Source organism: Nicotiana tabacum, chromosome 4 (assembly GCF_000715075.1).
Source record: "Nicotiana tabacum cultivar K326 chromosome 4, ASM71507v2, whole genome shotgun sequence".
NCBI classification, from domain to species: Eukaryota; Viridiplantae; Streptophyta; class Magnoliopsida; order Solanales; family Solanaceae; genus Nicotiana; species Nicotiana tabacum.
In genome coordinates, this window is record NC_134083.1 from 65,471,833 (window position 1) to 65,490,502 (window position 18,670).

The window sequence follows — 18,670 nt, forward strand, 5'->3', positions numbered from 1 at the left end:
TCCAATCTAAATTCCTAGTTGTCTATCTAGTTTGATTACTTGTTGATTCCGTAATTTGAGATCCCTTCCTACAATCTGTTTATGTAGAAGAACAAGGCAAACATAAATTCCAACCGACCTCTAGGACACATTCATGCCTATCCCATTTTCACATTTTCACCTCAATACTGACCAAAGTATAACTCAAGCTACTAAAAACTTTATGTATATCTTTTCTCAACCCAACACGAGCGGGCGCGGATGCCATCGAATGGGCTCTTTGCCACAAAATGTGATGTCTTATAATCTCCTTTCTTGAAAGTTTCAGTTTTTCAATTCAGAATTCCATGTGAGGGAAAGAATCCTAGGTCAAAGCAGTAGCACAGTACTGGATCAGTCCCTTGTTCTCAATGCAACTTGCAACGTGTGAAATTCCATGCTCTTTTTCTTGGAAAGCTCGGGGTAATTAGAAAAAACTGATTCATTGCTTTAAGCAATGAAATCCAAACTCCTTCCAACTTTGAAGAGTAAACATAATAACAACATTATCATATATTACATGTTTAAAACTAGCTACTCTAACTACCATTTAATTATTATGGTACATGTTTTTTGCATTTTCTAATTTGGTGCAATTGTAGGCTTCACTTCGAGAAAATGTTCATTTCACTTCTCGCTTCATGCCGCCAAGACCCTAGTGCTTCTTTGTGCTTTTAGAAATCATCTAAAGTTCAAACTTTCTTTTGATAGGTTCAACTTAAAGTTTAAACTTAAAAAGGGACAACAAGAAGTAGATCTCTATCGATGAACCAAGTAGGGTATATTATAAGTTTAAATTACAGCAAGTATCTCAGTGATGAGTGATGACCATAACCAAGTAGGCATAAATACAAGAAAATATTTTCGTACGAGACAAGCCTACATCCCAAAGTACTGAACCAATCATTTGCAAGTCTGCTTCATCTCCTCTTCAATCTCCATGGACTTTAAGGAGGCTCAATATAAGAGCTAGAGAAAAAGATCAAAGTGAATTAAAGAGTCAATACGGGTAGGATAAATACTAAGTTCATATTAAAACAAGACCTACTCAGCAGACATTGAAAAGCAGGCAAAACTACTAGTTTCCCAGCATAAAACTATCAGATTAGGGAGCACTAGAACCAAGATAAATACTAAGTTCTCTAGGATTTTCCATTCAACCATTTCTTTAAGTAATTGATGAAAACATGCATAGATATATTTTCTTCATTGTTGGTAACAAAACTTATAACACTAGTGACCTTTTTTAAGATTTAGAAGAACATTATGAATGGTTGGAGGGACAAAAACATTTCATCAAGAAGGTACTCCTTTGGTTCTCGGCAACCTCTAGCAGTGACAAAGATGGAAGGTTATATCTTCAGGAAGTGGATATTCAGTGCCTACGCGTTTGAATATTATTGCTCCTGAAAAAACTTCGGGAGATACATCAGACATGGTGGCAGTTCAATTTCCGGGTACACTCAGACATCAAATTTTGGAATTGAAAAAAAGGTTTTAGTTTGGAATGAAAGTTTGAACGGACATAGTACTTAAAAGATCAATTTCCAAATCTTATTGCTTGGATTGCAGTCAAGAATGCATGTTTGATCCAGAATTTGTGGAAATCACTCAGGATTTCTCCTAGAGTTTGCACTTCACAGCTCAACTGTGGAAGCTTTTCATGAATTTTGTGAACATTAGGGGCAACACGATCTTTTGAGAAGTTGGTATAGATCTGGACTGGACAAAAGCGGCAGAACACTATTTCATATCTCATAGAGTTACTTCAAGTTATACAATTCTGTTCTTTTTTTGCTTTCACATACAGCAACCTCAGCTCCTCTTACTGCTGTTTTGTGATTAATAAGTACGTACTTATTACATTTAAAAAAAAACAAACTGAGAAGGTATAACTTACTCATTGATATTCATCATCTCCCATTGTGCCCTGCAAAAAAAGTAAGAATAAGTGTTTCAGAAGAGAAAAGACTCCTTGTAGGAAAGACAGTCAGTGAAAAAATCTTCCAAGTTTGATAACCACTTACTATAACAAGAGAATCAAGGTAAACAAAAAATCGCATATATTTTGATTTTCACGTTTTTTTAAAATCTTTTTTGACAAAATCCATGCAAGGTTGAGATACGCACCAGTACATGTAGGTAGGGGTGTCAATGAATATTTAAAAACGACTAAACCGACCGAATAGTTCGAGGACGAATGTTTGTTTTAGAGGGGGAGAATGTAACGACCCGACCGGTCGTTTTGAGACTTATAACCCCATTTACTGCTCAATTTATGCTTTACATTTGTTATGTGACTTGCCGGGGTGATTAGTTTGGGTCCGGTGAGGTTTTAGGAATGAATTGGAACACTTAGTTCCAAGGTTTAAAGTTTAAGTTGAAATAGTGACCGAATGTCAACTTATGTGTAAACGACCCCGTAATAGAGTTTTGATGATTCCAATAGCTCCGTATGGTGATTTTGGACTTAGGAACGTGTTCGAATTTTTTTTTAAGTCCGTAGTGGAATTTGGCTTGAAATGACGAAAGTTGAATTTTTGGGAAGTTTGACCGAGGAGTTGACTTTTGGATATCGGGGTCGAAGTCCAGTTCTGAAAATTTTTATAGCTCCGTTATGTCATTTATGACTCGTGTGCAAAATTTGAGGTCAATCAGACTTGATTTGGTAGGTTTCGGCATCGAATGTGAAATGTTGGAAATTCTTAAGTTCCTTAAGCTTGAATTGGGGTATGATTCGTGGTTTTAGCGTTGTTTTATGTGATTTGAGGTTTCAACTAAGTTCGTATGATATTTTGGGACTTGTTGATATATTTGGTTGAGGTCCCGAGGGCCTCGGATGAGTTTCAGATGGTTAACGGATCAAGAATTGAAATTGGGAGACTATTGAAGTTGAGTTTGCTGGGTTTTTTTTGGTTGATCTGGTTTCCTTCATATGTCAAAAATCGAGGTCAAAAAATCGAGGGCAGGAAATCGAAGTCAGAAAATCGAGGTGAGGAAATCGAAGGCAGGAAATCGAGGTCAGGAAATCGAGGGCAGAAAATCTAGGGTAGCGCCTCGACATAGACTTTAAGTTATAAAACGGGGTCTTTGTCCCATTTTCCATTTTTGACAATTTGGAGCTTGGGAAGAGGCGAATTTTGAGAGATTTTCAAGGATAAATATTGGGGCAAGTGATTCTAACTCGGATTTGGTCAATATACACGAATATATTATTGTTTTCATCATTTAATTAGTGTTTTTGAGATGGAAATTTAGAGAAAATTGTAGAAGTCTCATAAAACGAATTTTTGAGATTTCGATGTCGATTCGAAATTGGATTTGAGTGAAACTAGTATGGTTGGATTCATAATTGAATGAGTTATCGAATTTTGTGAGTTTCATCGGATTCCGAGATGTGGGCCCCACGAGCGATTTTTGGGTTAAATTTTGAATTTTGTTAGAAAAATTATATTTTCATATGGAATTTATTCCTATAATTTGTATTGATTTAATCGAATTAATTATGACTAGATTCGAGCCGATCGGAGTCAAAAAATTGAGGAAAATACATACTACTTGATTGATTGAGCGTGGTTTGAGGTAAGTGACTTGTCTAACCTTATGTGAGGGAAATTTCCCTTAGGATTGGTATTGATATGAAAATATTAATGTGTTAAAAGTCGTGTACACGAGGTGACGAGTGTGTACACTGGCTAAATATGGAAGATTATGTCTTTAAATTGTATAGAGCAGTGTTGCATATTAATTATATTATTTTATTATGTTATATTTATCATCATTAATATATTTTCGTATTTTAAATTTGACTGACCTGTTCCTGCTAAGTGTTTTACCTGTTTAGTTGAAATTCTATTTCTTTTGTTCTGTGCATTACTTGAAGGATGAATTTCTTAATTTAAATATTATTAAAAATAAAGTATTTTACATTTAAAAATTTGATATTTAGACAAGGTGTTAAATTTATGAAATATTATTTTGCTGAATATTTTGTGAGATTTTCGTACTCATTGTGATGGAGTCGTGAGCTCTTTATTATGAAAAATATTGTTGTTGATTTATTTTGGCATGAGCCGTGAGCTCTTTATTGTGGAAAAATATTGTTGTTGATTTATTTTGGCAAGTTGAAATATTTGGGCACTTGAGGTGTAAATTGTGATATATTGTGATATTGATACGCATGCGGTGGTATAAGGTCATGGTGTTGAAACGCATGCGGTGAAATAAGGATTGCTTGATACGCGTGGCTAGTAGAGGAACTACTAGAAGTCATGCATTGTGATAAGGACGCGGGATGCTATTTCGGAAAAAATATTTTCTTTAAAATTTAATGTGAAGGCTCCCGCGGTGATATAAGGAAATGAGATATTGTGAATTTATTTATGATTTGGGACTACGAGGCGGTACCTCGGGAGTGCCCTTGTTGATATTTCTTTATGGCTGCATTGTCTTTGATTATTTTTGGTATTTTTCTTAAAGTTGTAAATTTCTGTTTTCCTTCCGCGAGGTGTTAATTGCCCTTATTCTGTGTAATTAAATTGTGACATACTACTTACTTGATTTATCCCCATTGTCATTATTGTTATTATATTGTTAAACTTTTCTCCCTATCTTTTATTATTCCAGTAGGGCCTGATCTGACCCCGTCACTATTTTACCGAGGTTAGGCTTGACACTTACTGGGTACCGCTGTGGTGTACTCATACTACGCTTCTGTACATCTTTTTGTGCAGATCCAGGTACATCTTATCAGACCAGGCGTCAGTGAATTAGCCGTACGAGGAGACTTTGAGGTATATCCCAACGTCTGCAGACTCCGGAGTCCCCTTCTATCCTTATTATGTTGCTTCCTTATTTTCTTTAGACTCTGATATATAGAGATAATGAGGATAAATCCTTAGAAGCTTGTGACTTATTTCTACCGGATTTTGGGAGTTGTAATTATGTGAATTTACAAATTTATTTATTTTAGATTTCTATTGTTATTCCACATTGATAGGCTTACCTAGTCTTAGAGACTAGGTGCCATCACGACATCCTACGGAGGGAATTTGGGGTCGTGACACGTAGGTTTTTATATAAATTTATAACCGTACCGATAATTAGGGTAGATTTTTTATTTTATGAAATAAATCGAAAAAATACCGAACCTTATCGAATAAATTTACATGTGAAAAATATATTTATATATTAAGTTTAAAAATAATAATGCATCATTTTTTCTTAGGCTTTCGAACTATGAAAATAGTTACAAGCCAACAAGTAATTAAACTCAAAATCCTAATTCACAAACTTACTATGCTACTCCTATCGAAATTAAATTATTTCCAGCATATTACTAGCAAGACACAAGGTATTTTAGCGATTATGAGTAGCAAACTACAATTTATTGAATATGTTTCCTTTCATATGATTCAGATTTATCTTTTTGAATATTTAATCTATGTCTCAACTTCGTTAATATCTTTTCACTCGTGTGATTTATATTTTTTGTATTTGCTTAGTTTCTTTTACGCTGCTTTAGAATAGTTGATGAATCTATATTTTGGTCTTCTTTCATATTAAAAAATATTTAGAGAGTTTTGATAAGTCCTATAAAAGTACGTATGTTATTGCATTCTTCTTCTACTAGTGACTTTTACATGATACTAAAAAACCCCGAAAATTAACCGAACCGTATCGATACCGATACCGAAGAGAAACCGACATGATCGGGATGGTTTCGAAAAATTTAATTTTGTTTATACATAATACATAATAGAATAACCGAAAAATTAATATGATATAAATTTAAAATAAACCGGCCGACCTACATGGAAACGCAACTGCGATAATCCCGTTACAGAAAGCTTTAACTGAAAGGGCCAGAGACATGAGAGTGTGGGATCTGAAATTTGAAGGGAAAATTAAACAAAGTAGGTTCACAAAATTTACCCTCAAGGGGATAACCACCTCTGCGACTGCGAGTGGGAGAAACTTGCTGGCAGTATCCCCTAATTCGGAATCAACAAGACACGAAACGTTCAATTGTGTCAAAGGAATAATAATAATAATAACGAAAAAGGGTCAAATATACCCATGTATTATAGAAAAATGGTCAAATATATTCCTCGTTAAATTTTGGGTTCAAATATACACCTTCCGTTATACTTTTGCCTAAATATACCCCTCATTTTAACGTAGGGACACCTGTAATCACCATATTCGTTTATTTTTAACTATCCATAATTTATTAAAATCCAACTCATAACCTGATATCCAATTAAAGATCCATACTCATAAATCCAATTAAAATGAACGTTTTGCTCCCTTCTTCTTCTTCTTCTTCGCACACTCCTCCCATTTTTTTTTTCCTCTGGGCAACTTCGCTCCTTCCTTTTTTTATTCTTTTTTCCCCTCTTCCTCTTTCACGTCTAAAGAATACTCCATAATAGAAACCAAAGAAACATTAGTTTAATTTTGAATCTTTTTGGTTGTAGTAAACGAAAGCCATCAAAATGGCTAACATGTGTCCTTTTAACTGAACTTGCATGCTATAAACATATGAAAGAAAGTTCAGCTTACGATTCAGAGCAAAGAAGGAAATCAATCAATGTCGACTTTTAATTACTGTGCATTTATAATCCAACATATGTCAATTACTTGCTGTTATGGTGGCAGCTTAGTGTTTAACCAAGAAAAGTAGACGTTTGATTAAACTAATTAAATTAATAAAATGAAGGGGCTAAACCTAGTTGATGATAATAACTTCAGATTTATAATTGATTAACACAGATAATGCAAGAGCAGTATTGGGAGAAGAATAAATGTTGTGTGCGTTCAATGTTCCAAGATCCTTGATGATGGGGGAATATTGAATAATAAATAGCAATAAATGACATTAAAGTAAATAAGGAGAATGATTCACCCAATATTGCTTGAAGTGGGTGATTCTTCTTTCTGACAATAATGAATGAAAGACCAGTACTAGAATGTTGGGACTTTTCTCAGATCTAACAGAAAAAGTGTGGAATAATAGATCATTCAATCTCTTTAGAAAGGTAATAGTTGTCTTTTATTTAGAGAGAGTGTATGTCTTACAAATGGTGTTTTTTTCAGCGCCCAAAAAATCCCCCTTTCTTCCCTATCTCTTTTTCTATTTATATGAGACATTCTTCAATCAACCCTAAAAGTACATACACCATAGAATATTCAAGAGAATATTCTACTACGAAAACTAGTTGTTAGTACTACCCTTCATACTCGACTTCGGCCGTTATTAACTCTTCGGCTACGAGTCTCATTTTCTACTAATCGACCTCGTCCATATAGCTTTTCACAGTACCGCTTCGTGTCAAATCTTAATGGAAGCAGATTTTGACCCATACAGTTAGTCCCTCCGCTTATTGATGTCGGCCCTGGGCGACGTCGATGAGCGGGTTCTGTCTATTAGGGTTGAGAAGTTTTATGCGAGCAAGTCGAGTAGTAGCACTTCAGACGGGATGGAAACGTGGCCTTTTATGATCCACAACCTAGGGTCACGTCGTTTCATAGTGACGTCATGTCATCATGCGTTATTATTACGCGTCTTCCCGATACCTTGTATCGTTTCCCGTGCCTCTACCGCTTTGATTTTTGAGCTGGGCAATTGCGGTTTGCTTCCTCGATATTGAAGACCTAACTCTTATAAATAGGGATATTCAGCCCTTAGGTTCACTCTTTGCTTTTTATAAATCAGATTTTCATATCCTCTTCTTCCTCAATCAGAATATCTGCTTTCTTGACCTTACTTCATACTTGTGCCTTCACCGATTTTGGTGGTTCCTGCTACTCGACTCTTCTGCATTTGCACCCTCTCTATTTATAAACAAAAATGGTTAATGTGTCTTCCAGTTCTGGGGAGATACCTAACCCTACTCCTTTGCCCGTATCGATAAGTCTAGAACTGACTTCTCAAAACTACCCGAGGATGACCCTGAGGCCGTAGAGTCTCAGATGGACGTGACTGCCCTTGCTAATTTCAGGGCGAAGTTCAAAATTCCGGTACATATCGATCTGGTCCCGGCAGGACATGATGTGGTGCAGATTCATCGCCCTGGATATTGTGCGTTCTATGCATATCCATTCTATGTGGGTTACTCTTTTCCCATTCTCCCACTGGCAAAGGAGTTCTGCCACTACTACAGCGTCTGCCCGGCTCAACTTTCTCCTTATATCTACAAGCTCATCCTCATGGTGACAAAGTATGCGGAATTGGCTGGCCGCAGGGTCTCTCTTTACCACCTGATGCACCTTTTCATTCTGAGTTTCTATAGAGGGACGATATTGCACCTTCGTCACTGTGGAGGCAAAAGCTTGGTAGTAAAGATGAACGATAAATCAAATCGTCGATTTAGGTTTAATTACTTCTTTGTCAAGACTGAGGACGTGGTGGAGAATGCAAATGGATTTTCTGAGGTGTGGAATTATGCTCGTAAGTATTTTCACCAAGTGCTCATTTTGCTCGTTCTAGTCATAGTCTAACCGTTCTGTCTTTTTCACCTTCAACTGAGACCAATCCCCCTCCTTTGGTCGTGGATATTCACGAATGGGTTAGCCAGATCTTGCCCCACACAGTGGGGATTCATGGGTGGCCAGCCTTTTTCCAGAAGTTCGGGCCTAAGCTTTTAGCGACCAGTGAGTTTGTCCGTTCATATAGTGACTTTTTACTTATGCCATCCTGGATTTATGGTCGAGTGTTCGCCATGGATTTGATAGTTGCCGTTCTAATCACTTTTTCAGGAGGAGGGTCTTCGAAGAGGCGAAAAGCTCATGCTCCGGTATTCCATAAGAGGAAGGCCATTTCTGTTCCTATTGATGCGGTGAGACCTGCTTGGTCGTCGACTACTGCGATGGCTGTTTCAACTTCGCCTCTACATCATCTAGTTGGCGAGGACGATGAGGAAGGATCGTCGTCAACTGATGATAATCTATTTCGCCAAGAGGCGATCTGTCGGTATCGAAAAAAGAAGTGTCCGCATGGGAAGTTCGGTGATGGACAACTTCGTCATCAGAGAAACGACGACCATAAATCTCAGAGTTGATGCCGAGAAGCCGTCCACGATCCCGCCGCAGTCGGGGGCCGAGGGATGTATGTTGCTCATTGAGGCCGGAACGGGTTTTAAAGGATCGTCGGCGCGAATACCCGATGCCTTACAAGGGGGTGAGACATCGATCTCTTTACAATCTGAGGACCCTTCCTCTCGGGTTGACAACAAGGGCAAAAGTGTTGCCGAAGAGAATTATGAGACGGGCTCCGATATGGACGCTGAAGAAGTTAGGATGATGGGGGAAGGACTTACCCGGCTTGAGGTGAGGTAGGAAGGGTGCACGCAGACCATTACGACCTCTTTGGACCGGGACCTATTAGTTGATACAGAGGACGTGGTCCCTTCTTTTGGTCTACTCTATTCCGATGTGGAGGGTAGGACCCTCGAGAAGCTGAAGGATTCCACTTTGTCGAAGAGCATAGCCGGCCTTGCTCTTAGGGTATGTTTGGTATTCTGTTTCCTTAGTTCATTTTATGTTGATTTTGACTTTGTTCTTACTCGCCCTGGCTTTCTTTTCAGACCGTGATCCTGGAGATTGAAAGTTCCCACCGAGAGGAGAGGCATAAGGCTATCTTCCAAAAGATGGAGCGAAAATATTGCAAATATCATGATAAGCACCGTGAGCTTTGCCGGCGACTTGGTGGTAGTAGCAACTTCCGGGACCTCCAAAACGAGCTAAAGGAGAAGGATGATGAATTGGTGAGGGTCATCGGAAAATGTAGTGAGCTCGAGGGGGCGTTGAAGGACAAGAGGAGGAGCTCGAGGTGAGTAGGGTGGTTGAGGCCCAGTGCGCCGACCTTTAGGCCCAAGTGGTCTTGCTGCGTGCCGAGCTGGAGGAGTGTCAACTTTGAGCGGCCATTTTGAGTGGTGAGGTCATCGAGAAGGCAGCGAATCTGGAAAAGGCAGAGTCAGCCCAGTTATCAGCTACGCGTAGAGCTACAACTTTAGAGGACGCAATCCGCGTTATTCATTCTGAACGTGATTGCGCCATGGAGACGGCTAGGCTCAGAGAGGAGCGACTTGATGAGAGGATTGGGGAGTTAGAAAAGGAGACTGCGGACCTTAGTGATCAAGTTGTTGCCCTCGAGGCCGAAAAGGCACAGTTATTTGCGCATCCGTCCTCCTCCCGTACTGCTTTTCTTGATGTTCCTCGGGATCTATATGAGGAATGGATTCACGCTGAGGCCCAGCTGGACATATTCATGGATCTTATGGGGACGGGGTATTTCAGAAGCCGACTTAGCAAATGCACGTGCTAAGGCACGTAAAGCTCTGTTTGCTTGTGGCTATAGCCCCGCCACACCACAAGATGGTGATACTGAGGAAGGCGTGGAAAAGGATTGAGCAGGATGCCTGGTACGACGATGAGTATCCCGACGGCGAAGATGGAGAAACAGGGGGAGATGGTGCTGCTAAGTTAGGTAGCACGTAGTTGTTTTTCTTTCTTTTGCTTGTAATTCTTGTACATACTTTTGCTGGCTTCTGTTTTAGCCTTTGTAAGGAATATATTTGAAGTAAGAGATGTCGTTTTAATCATAAAAATTTGGTTTTGGCCATGGTCGTAGATTAGTAGGTGTTAATTTGAGCGAGGTCGAATGTAACCAGTATTGAGTTGGTTCGAGCGAGGTCGATTGTGAGTTGGTTTGAGCGAGGTCAAATGCAAGTTAATTCGAATGAGGTCGAATGTAAGTTAATTCGAACGAGGTCAAATGTAATTCGAGCGAGGTCAAATGCAAGTTAATTCGAATGAGGTCGAATGTAAGTTAATTCGAACGAGGTCAAATGTAATTCGAACGAGGTCAAATGCAAGTTAATTGGAACGAGGTCGAATGTGAGTTAATTCAAACGAGGTCGAATGTAAGTTAATTCGAACGAGGTTGAATGTAATTCGAACGAGGTAGAATGTGATTTACTTAATTGTGGCCAGAGGCCGGGTAGATATTGAGGCGATGTTGCTCTAGCGAGAACATGGGCGGACTTCATACATTAGTGTTTTGCTCATACTTGGAGAAATTTACATGTTTTTCGGGCTGACATTCTAGTCCCAGTCTATCTAGTCCCTTCATTGGGTGACCTGGAGACGTGTTGAGAGGTTGGGCAATAAACTAACCATCCGGTGTCTCTTTCCGTTCGCATTTCGACTTGGAAGTGTCTCCCTTGTCGCCTCGTTAAAAACCTCCTAGAGAAAACCCAATTGGGACAAAACTCAAGTGAGGGAAAAAGAGTGCGGCTTGGAGGACGCTTTTTCTTTAAAGTTGAAGTACTTGAGGCGGGCGACATTCCAGTTGTTTAGCAGTAGTATTCCTTCCATTGTTTCTAGTTGTAATGACCCTTTATTTGCTGCTACCATGATTTTGTATGGGCCGTCCCAAGTCGTCCCTAGTTTGCCTTCCCGCGGGTCTTTACTTGCTTGTGCTTTGGCCTTGAGCACGTAGTCCCCGACTTTGAGTAGTATGATCTTGGCCTTTTGTTATAATAGAGCTCTGCCTATTGCTTTTGGGCTACCATCCTTATGTAGGCCATATCTCTCCACTCTTCGACTTCATCGAGCTCTTGCCTTCTGCTTTCATCGTTCCTTGGCCCGCTCTCATGGGAGTATCGCAAACTGGGTTCTCCGACTTTGACTGGTATTACCGCATTAGTCTCATAGACTAAAGAGTAGGGTGTCTCTCCTGTACTTGTCTTTGGCGTTGTACGATAGGCCCAAAGCACTTCTGGTAACAAATCCGACCATAATCCCTTGGCGTCCTCAAGTTTTTTCTTCATGATGTTCAGTATTGATTTATTAGAGGATTTTGCTTGCTCGTTGCCCATGGGGTGGTATGGTGTGGAGAGTATTCTTTTGATATGCCACTTCTAGAAAAATTTGGCGACCTTTTTTCCAGTAAATTGGGGTCCGTTGTCGCAACTGATCTCTTCGGGGAGGCCGCAGCGGCACACAATGTTATTCCATATGAAGGCGATTACTTCCTGTTCGCGTATTTGGGCGAATGCTCCTGCTTCTACCCATTGTGAAAAATAGTATGTTAAAACCAAAAGAAATCGTACGTTACCTCGCTTCGCAGGGAGGGGGCCGACGATGTCCATTCCCCATTTGATGAAAGGCCAATGGGAGGTGACTGAGTGGATATGTTCGCCCACTTGATGGATCATTGGGGCGTATTTTTGGCATTGTTCGCATTTTTTTACGAAGTCTGTGGCCTCTTTTTTCATGGTAGGCCAGTAGTAACTTACCCGTATGAGACATCTGATCAGAGCTCAATTGCTTGAGTGAGCTCCGCAGTGGCCTTCGTAGACTTATTCTAGGACGCGCCGCATCTGATTCGGGCCTAAGCATTTCGCTAGGGGCCCCCATACGTCCTTTTGTATAGGTTATTGTGAATGATGATGTACCTGGCCGCTTGCATCCAGAGCTTCTTGGCTTCCTTTTTATCATATGGGAGTACGCCATCCTGCAAGTATGTAACAATACGGTTGCGCCAGTCCCATGTTAGATTTATAGTCCTTACCTCAAATTTAATCTATCGATGAGTGGAGGAGGGTGACCACATTTCCTTCTCCGATTATGCTTTTAGTTGCTGCCGCTAATTTGGCGAGGCCATCAGCTTCGTTGTTTTGTGCTCGAGGGATTTGGTCGAACTGACATTCATCAAATTCGGACAGTAATTTGCAAATTTCGGCTTGGTACTTTTGCATCCTTTGTTCTTTTATCTGGAAAGTCCCTGTGACTTGGTTGACGACGAGCTGCGAGTCACAACGTAGGATGACCCGCTTTGCTCCGTACTTGAGCGCTAGCCTTAATCCTGCAATCACGGCCTTATGCTTGGCCTCATTGTTAGTCATCTATGGGCACCTTATGGATTGGCAAATTACTTCGCCTGTCGGGACCTTGAGTACGAGTCCCAGTCCGGACCCTGACGCATTGGAGGTGCCATCAGTGTACAAAATCCATTGATCTTGTGTTTGCTGGGAAGCGTGGGTGGCTTCTTTTTCTACATCATGCATTATTTTTGCGCTGAAGTCAGCAAGGACTTGTGATTTTATCGTAGTCCGTGGTTGATACGTGATATCATGCTCACTCAATTCTATAGCCCATTTAGCCAATCTTCCCGATAGCTTGAGCTTATGTAGAATACTTCTCAAGGGGGAAGTTGTGACTACTAAGATGGGGTGGCACTGGAAGTAGGGCCTAAGCTTTCGCGAAGCTATGACCAAAGTCAGTGCCAGTTTTTCGAGGTGGGGGTACCGCATATCGGCGTCGATTAAGGTTTTTCTAATGTAGTAGATGCGGGATTGCGTACCTTTGTCTTCTCATACGAGGACTGCATTCACCGCTACTTCAGATACGACAAGGTAGACGAGCAGACGTTCCTATGGTTTTGCTTTGGCAAGCAAAGATGGCGATGATAGGTAGGCTTTTAACTCCTTTAAGGCTTGGACGCACTCGGATATCCATACGAGCCCGTTGTCCTTCTTAAGCATGCCGAAAAACTTGTGACATCTATCAGATGATCGTGAGATGAATCTCGACAATGCGGCGATGCGACCGGTTAGTTTCTAAACCTGTTTTTTGCTGGTTAAGTGTTCTGGTATTTCCTCAATGGGTTTGATTTGGTCGGGATTGACCTCGATGCCTCTTTGTGATACTAGGAAGCTCAGGAAGTTTCCTGAAGTTACGCCGAACGAACACTTCTCAGGGTTCAATTTCATCCCATACCACCTGAGTATGTCAAAGGCCTCTTTCAGGTGGTCGATGTGATCTTCTTTCTTTTTGGACTTGACCAAAATGTCGTCTATGTAGACTTCCATGGTCTTGCTGAGTTGGTTTTTGAACATTTTGGTCACCAACCTTTGATATGTTGCCCCCGCATTTTTTAGTCTGAAGGGCATCACCCTGTAACAGTACGTTCCTTGATGGGTGATGAAGGTGGTATTCTCCTGGTCCTCCTCTTCCATAAGGATCTGATTGTAGCCCGAGTAGGAATCTAAGAAGCTCAGCAGTTCATGTCCGACTGTTGCGTCAATTAGCTGGTCAATGTAAGGTAGCGAGAATGAATCTTTGGGGCACGCTTTGTTTAAATCCGTAAAGTCTACGCACATCCGCCACTTTCCGTTCTTCTTTTTTACCATGACCACATTGGCAACCCATTGGGGATATTTTGATTCCCTGATGGAGCCGTTTTTTAACAATTTTTCGACCTCCTCACGGACTGCATCGTTTATTATGAAATTGAACTTCCGCCTAACCTGCCTTACCAGGGGTGGAACGAGTTGACATTCAACCTGTGTATGGCGACCTCCTTCGGGATACCTAGCATGTCTGCATGGGAAAAAGCGAACAAGTCCGCATTAGTAGTTAAGAATTTATGGAATTTACCTAGTTCTTGAAGCTTGCGGCCGACGTAGGCTATCTTGCTGTGGCCGTTATCATCAAGTTGAGCGGGGTCGAGGTCTTCTACAGTTGATCCTATGGCGTCTATTATTTTGGGATCTCTGATGACGTCCGTTTTTTCATCACAGCTCGACCTCGACATTGTTAATTGCTATGCATCCTCTGCTTTTCCCTTCATTTGTCGGGTATATGCACAATCCTGGGTGATGCGATAGCATTCTCGAGATGTGCGTTGTTCTCCTCGTATGCTGAATACTCCCCATGGGGTTGGAAATTTGATAACTTAGTACAAGCTGGAGGGGATAACTCTCATGGAGTGTATCCAAGGTCGACCTATTATGGTGTTGTACGCCGTATCATGGTCCATGATGTGGAATGTGGTTTCCAGAGTGACGTCGCCTGTCAGGACGGGGAGTGTGATTTCCCCGGATGTTCGTTCAACTGCATTATTAAAACCTGTTAGCGTGATGTAGCACGGTACTATCTTATCCTTGAGTCTTATTTGTGCAAGTACTCGAGGATGGACAATGCATGCGCCGCTCCCATCGTCCACCATAATGCATCTTACATATGTATCTAATATTTTTAAAGTGATTACAAGGACATCATAGTGAGGGAAAACCAAACCGTGGGCATCTAACTTAACGAAGATGATACTTTCTTTGAGTTCGTCGTACCGTTCATGAGTGATTGACCATTTGAGCTTGTGGGTTGTGGCGAGCTTTACGCTGTTGATCAAAACGTCGTCGCCGCCCCCGATGCTCATTTGAATGGTGCGCGTCAGTGAAAGTAGTTTCGGCGGTCCATGGTGTTGTTCACGTCTTCGGGCAAAGTTTGTCCTTCCTCGGCCGCTCAACAATTCTTTGAGGTGTCCTTGATGAAGCATGTTCACGACCTCCTGTCTTAGGGCGATGCAGTCCTCAGTTTTGTGACCTCGCTCTTGGTGGAACTCGCAGAGGGCGTTTGATTTTCTAGTGCTTGGATCTGACCTCATCTTTTGTGGCCACTTTACTTTTGGTCCGAGCTTCTCCAATACATAGACTATTTCTGAGGGTGACACACAAAAATTGTGAGTGGATAGTAAAGGGGGCATACCTTTCTCGTTCCAGTGAGACCCTGTCCTTGGCCTAGATGGGCCCTCTTTGTGGCCGGGGAGGGGGGAGGGGTATAATGGCGCTTCTGACATATGGCTAATGCCTTTCTCGGTTGGATCGTGGAGCTGCAAGGTCTCTCCTGGCATCATTTCTTCGATAATTTCTGGTTTCGACTTGTACCGAGGTCAATCGATGGGTTGGTCCATTCAGGTTGTCCTCGTCGGCACAGACCTCAGCACAATAGGCGCTGTGTATTTAATCCCAGGTGGTTGGAGAATATTTCATAAGCCGACTTAGTAGTTTTCTGTTCGCCCTTGAGCCATTCCTGTTCAGCCCGTTCTGGAAAGCTGCTACAACCATTCCTTCCGATACATTCGGTAAGGTCATCCTTACTATGTTGAATCGAGCGAGGAAGTCCCTCAATATCTCTCCGGGTGATTGTTTGATGGCAAATATATCGTTCACTCTTGCCTCAGCCTTTTTAGCCCCAGCATGGGCCGTTATGAACTTTCGTCCATATCTTTGAATATTTCAATGGAGCACGCGAGCAACTGTGAATATCAAGTTAATGCTCCTCCGATAAGTGTCTCGCTGAACTTTTTCAACAAGATGGAGGAGACTTGTTATTTGGCGAGATTATTGCCTTTTACCGCAGTGACATAGTGAGTTACATGATTTTCGGGGTTGGTCGTACCGTCACAAATTTTCCGATAAGGTAACATCTTGAACGTCTTAGTCTTAGGTATGGCATGTGGGGCAACTTCATCACTGTAGGGTTGCTCGACGAACCGACCGGCGTCTCTTTTTGGCAAGAGTTTTGGGGCACCCGGTATTTTGTCAACTCTTTCTTGGTGTTCTCTCATTTGATCCCGAAGCATTTTGGTTTCATTTTCCATTTCTTCCATTTTTCTCAGAATGGCCGTGAGGGTGTTGTTACATGCATTATTGATATTATGAGTGATACCTGTTACTGAAGGGGGAGGGCCGTGTTTCTTGGTCGTTGCTGGTGCAATGCAAGTCCTTGCATTTTCTTTAACTGCCTCTTGAGTGGGCTTGTTGAGGATGCCGGTCAGCGTGTTTGTCAGCCAGGCCTTGAGTAGCTTCTTCACCGCCTCTTCCGCTATGGACGTGGAAACTCCTTTACCATGGGATGCTGTGATCCTGCCGTGAGGGAGGGGTGATCCACTTCGTCGGGGAGAGGTGTTAGGCGTTATGTCTTCGCCTTATGTTTCGGAGACCTCATTGATGGCGTTTAAGAGGTTGGTAGTGAGATCGGCCACTGCCTTCATCCTTTCTTCTCCCTTACCTGCCATGTCAGATCTGGGTGTACAAGGAAGTAGGATTTTTTTTTGAATTGTGCCAGTTATAGATCTAGAAGAAACTAAAGATTTAACTAGAGAATCCCCACAGACGACGCCAAATTGTTTAACCAAGAAAAGTAGACGTTTGATTAAACTAATTAATTTAATAAAATTAAGGACTTAAACCTAGTTGATGATAATAACTTCAGATCTATAATTGATTGACACAGATAACGCAAGAACAGTATTGGGAGAAGAGTAAATGTAGTGTGCGTTTAATGTTCCAAGATCCTTGATGATGGGGGAATATTGAGTAATCAATAGCAATAAATGACATTAAAGTAAATAAGGAGAATGATTCACCCAATATTGCTAAAAGTGGGTGATTCTTCTTTCTGACAATAATGAATGAAAGACCAGTACTAGAATGTTGGGACTTTTCTCAGATCTAACAGAAAAAGTGTGGAATAATAGATCATTCAATCTCTTTAGAAAGGTAATAGTTGTCTTTTATTTAGAGAGAGTGTATGTCTTACAAATGGTGTTTTTCTCAGCGCCCAAAAAATCCCCCTTTCTTCCCTATCTCCTTTTCTATTTATATGAGACATTCTTCAATCAACCCTAAAAGTACATACACCATAGAATATTCAAGAGAATATTCTACTACGAAAACTAGTTGTTAGTACTACCCTTCATACTCGACCTCGGCCGTTATTAACTCTTCGGCTACGAGTCTCATTTTCTACTAATCGACCTCGTCCATATCGCTTTCCACGGTACCGCTTCGTGTTAAATCTTAATGGAAGCAGATTTTGACCCATACACTTAGTACTCCAATTTTTTTTTTGTGTTGAATGTTTATGTCAATAAAGTAGAGTAATTTTTGGGTATCAGGTATGGGTCTTTTAATTGAATATCATATTATAGGTTGAATTTTAATTAATTAGGGGATAGTTTAAAATAGACTAATAAGATGATGGCATGTGGCCTTTTTGTTAAAATGAGGGGTATATTTGTGTCAAAGTATAACAGCAGGGGTATATTTAGACCCAAAGTATAACAAAGAGTATATTTAGCCATTTTTCAATAGTACAGGGAAATATTTGGTACTTCTCCGTAATAATAATAACAATAAAAATTCTGACCACGCCGCCCATATACCTTATCTGTGTTGGTGCTCCGAGAAAAACCCTACCAGTACCAGCAACGAATTGTCTTCTGTCCAAACCATTAAAAAGCAAAAAAATAATAATTTATATTTTAAGAATAAGTCCTCAAATAGATAAAAAATTTAGGCTGAAACCTACCCACCCTCCAAGACGGAAAGCCATTAGCGCACAACAATCTTCGTTGAAACAAAACAAGCCCTAGCAGCAGATCTTGCTTGACCTCTTCGTATAAATACAAATTTTCATATCTAAAGTCTATTTATAGCTACTTCCAGACAAGGCCAACCCAATTAGCCAATTACATATGCTACGACCCATTTAATTGTTTTAATCTACTTCTCTCCCTCTGTCCCAAGTTGTCTTTCCCTTTACGGTTCTCAAAATTTAAATTACTTGAGTTTTGATTAGTATTCTAAAATATATTTTTTTCACAATAACATGATCAGAGTTATAATTTATAGTACTTCTTAGAAAAATTATCAGTTATGTCGTCTCACAAGTAAGCTAATATAAAAATTAGCCAATTCATAAAATATTATCAATATTAGCAATTAGCTATTTGTAGCCAAAACAATATCAATTTTTTTTGAGTGAGTGATGTTGAAATAGATTGGATACATCATAAGGA

General features: G+C 40.6%; 1 long non-coding RNA gene across 1 annotated transcript; it reads right to left on the reverse strand.

The window, feature by feature from the left end:
* Window positions 1-5,823: 5,823 nt before the first annotated feature.
* LOC107779025 (uncharacterized) lies at window positions 5,824-18,273 on the reverse strand. Its single transcript, XR_001646516.2, has 4 exons — window positions 18,185-18,273; window positions 18,035-18,091; window positions 5,953-6,011; window positions 5,824-5,873 (listed from the first exon to the last, which is right to left on the reverse strand). It is a non-coding gene; the product is annotated as an uncharacterized LOC107779025 (long non-coding RNA).
* Window positions 18,274-18,670: the final 397 nt, after the last annotated feature.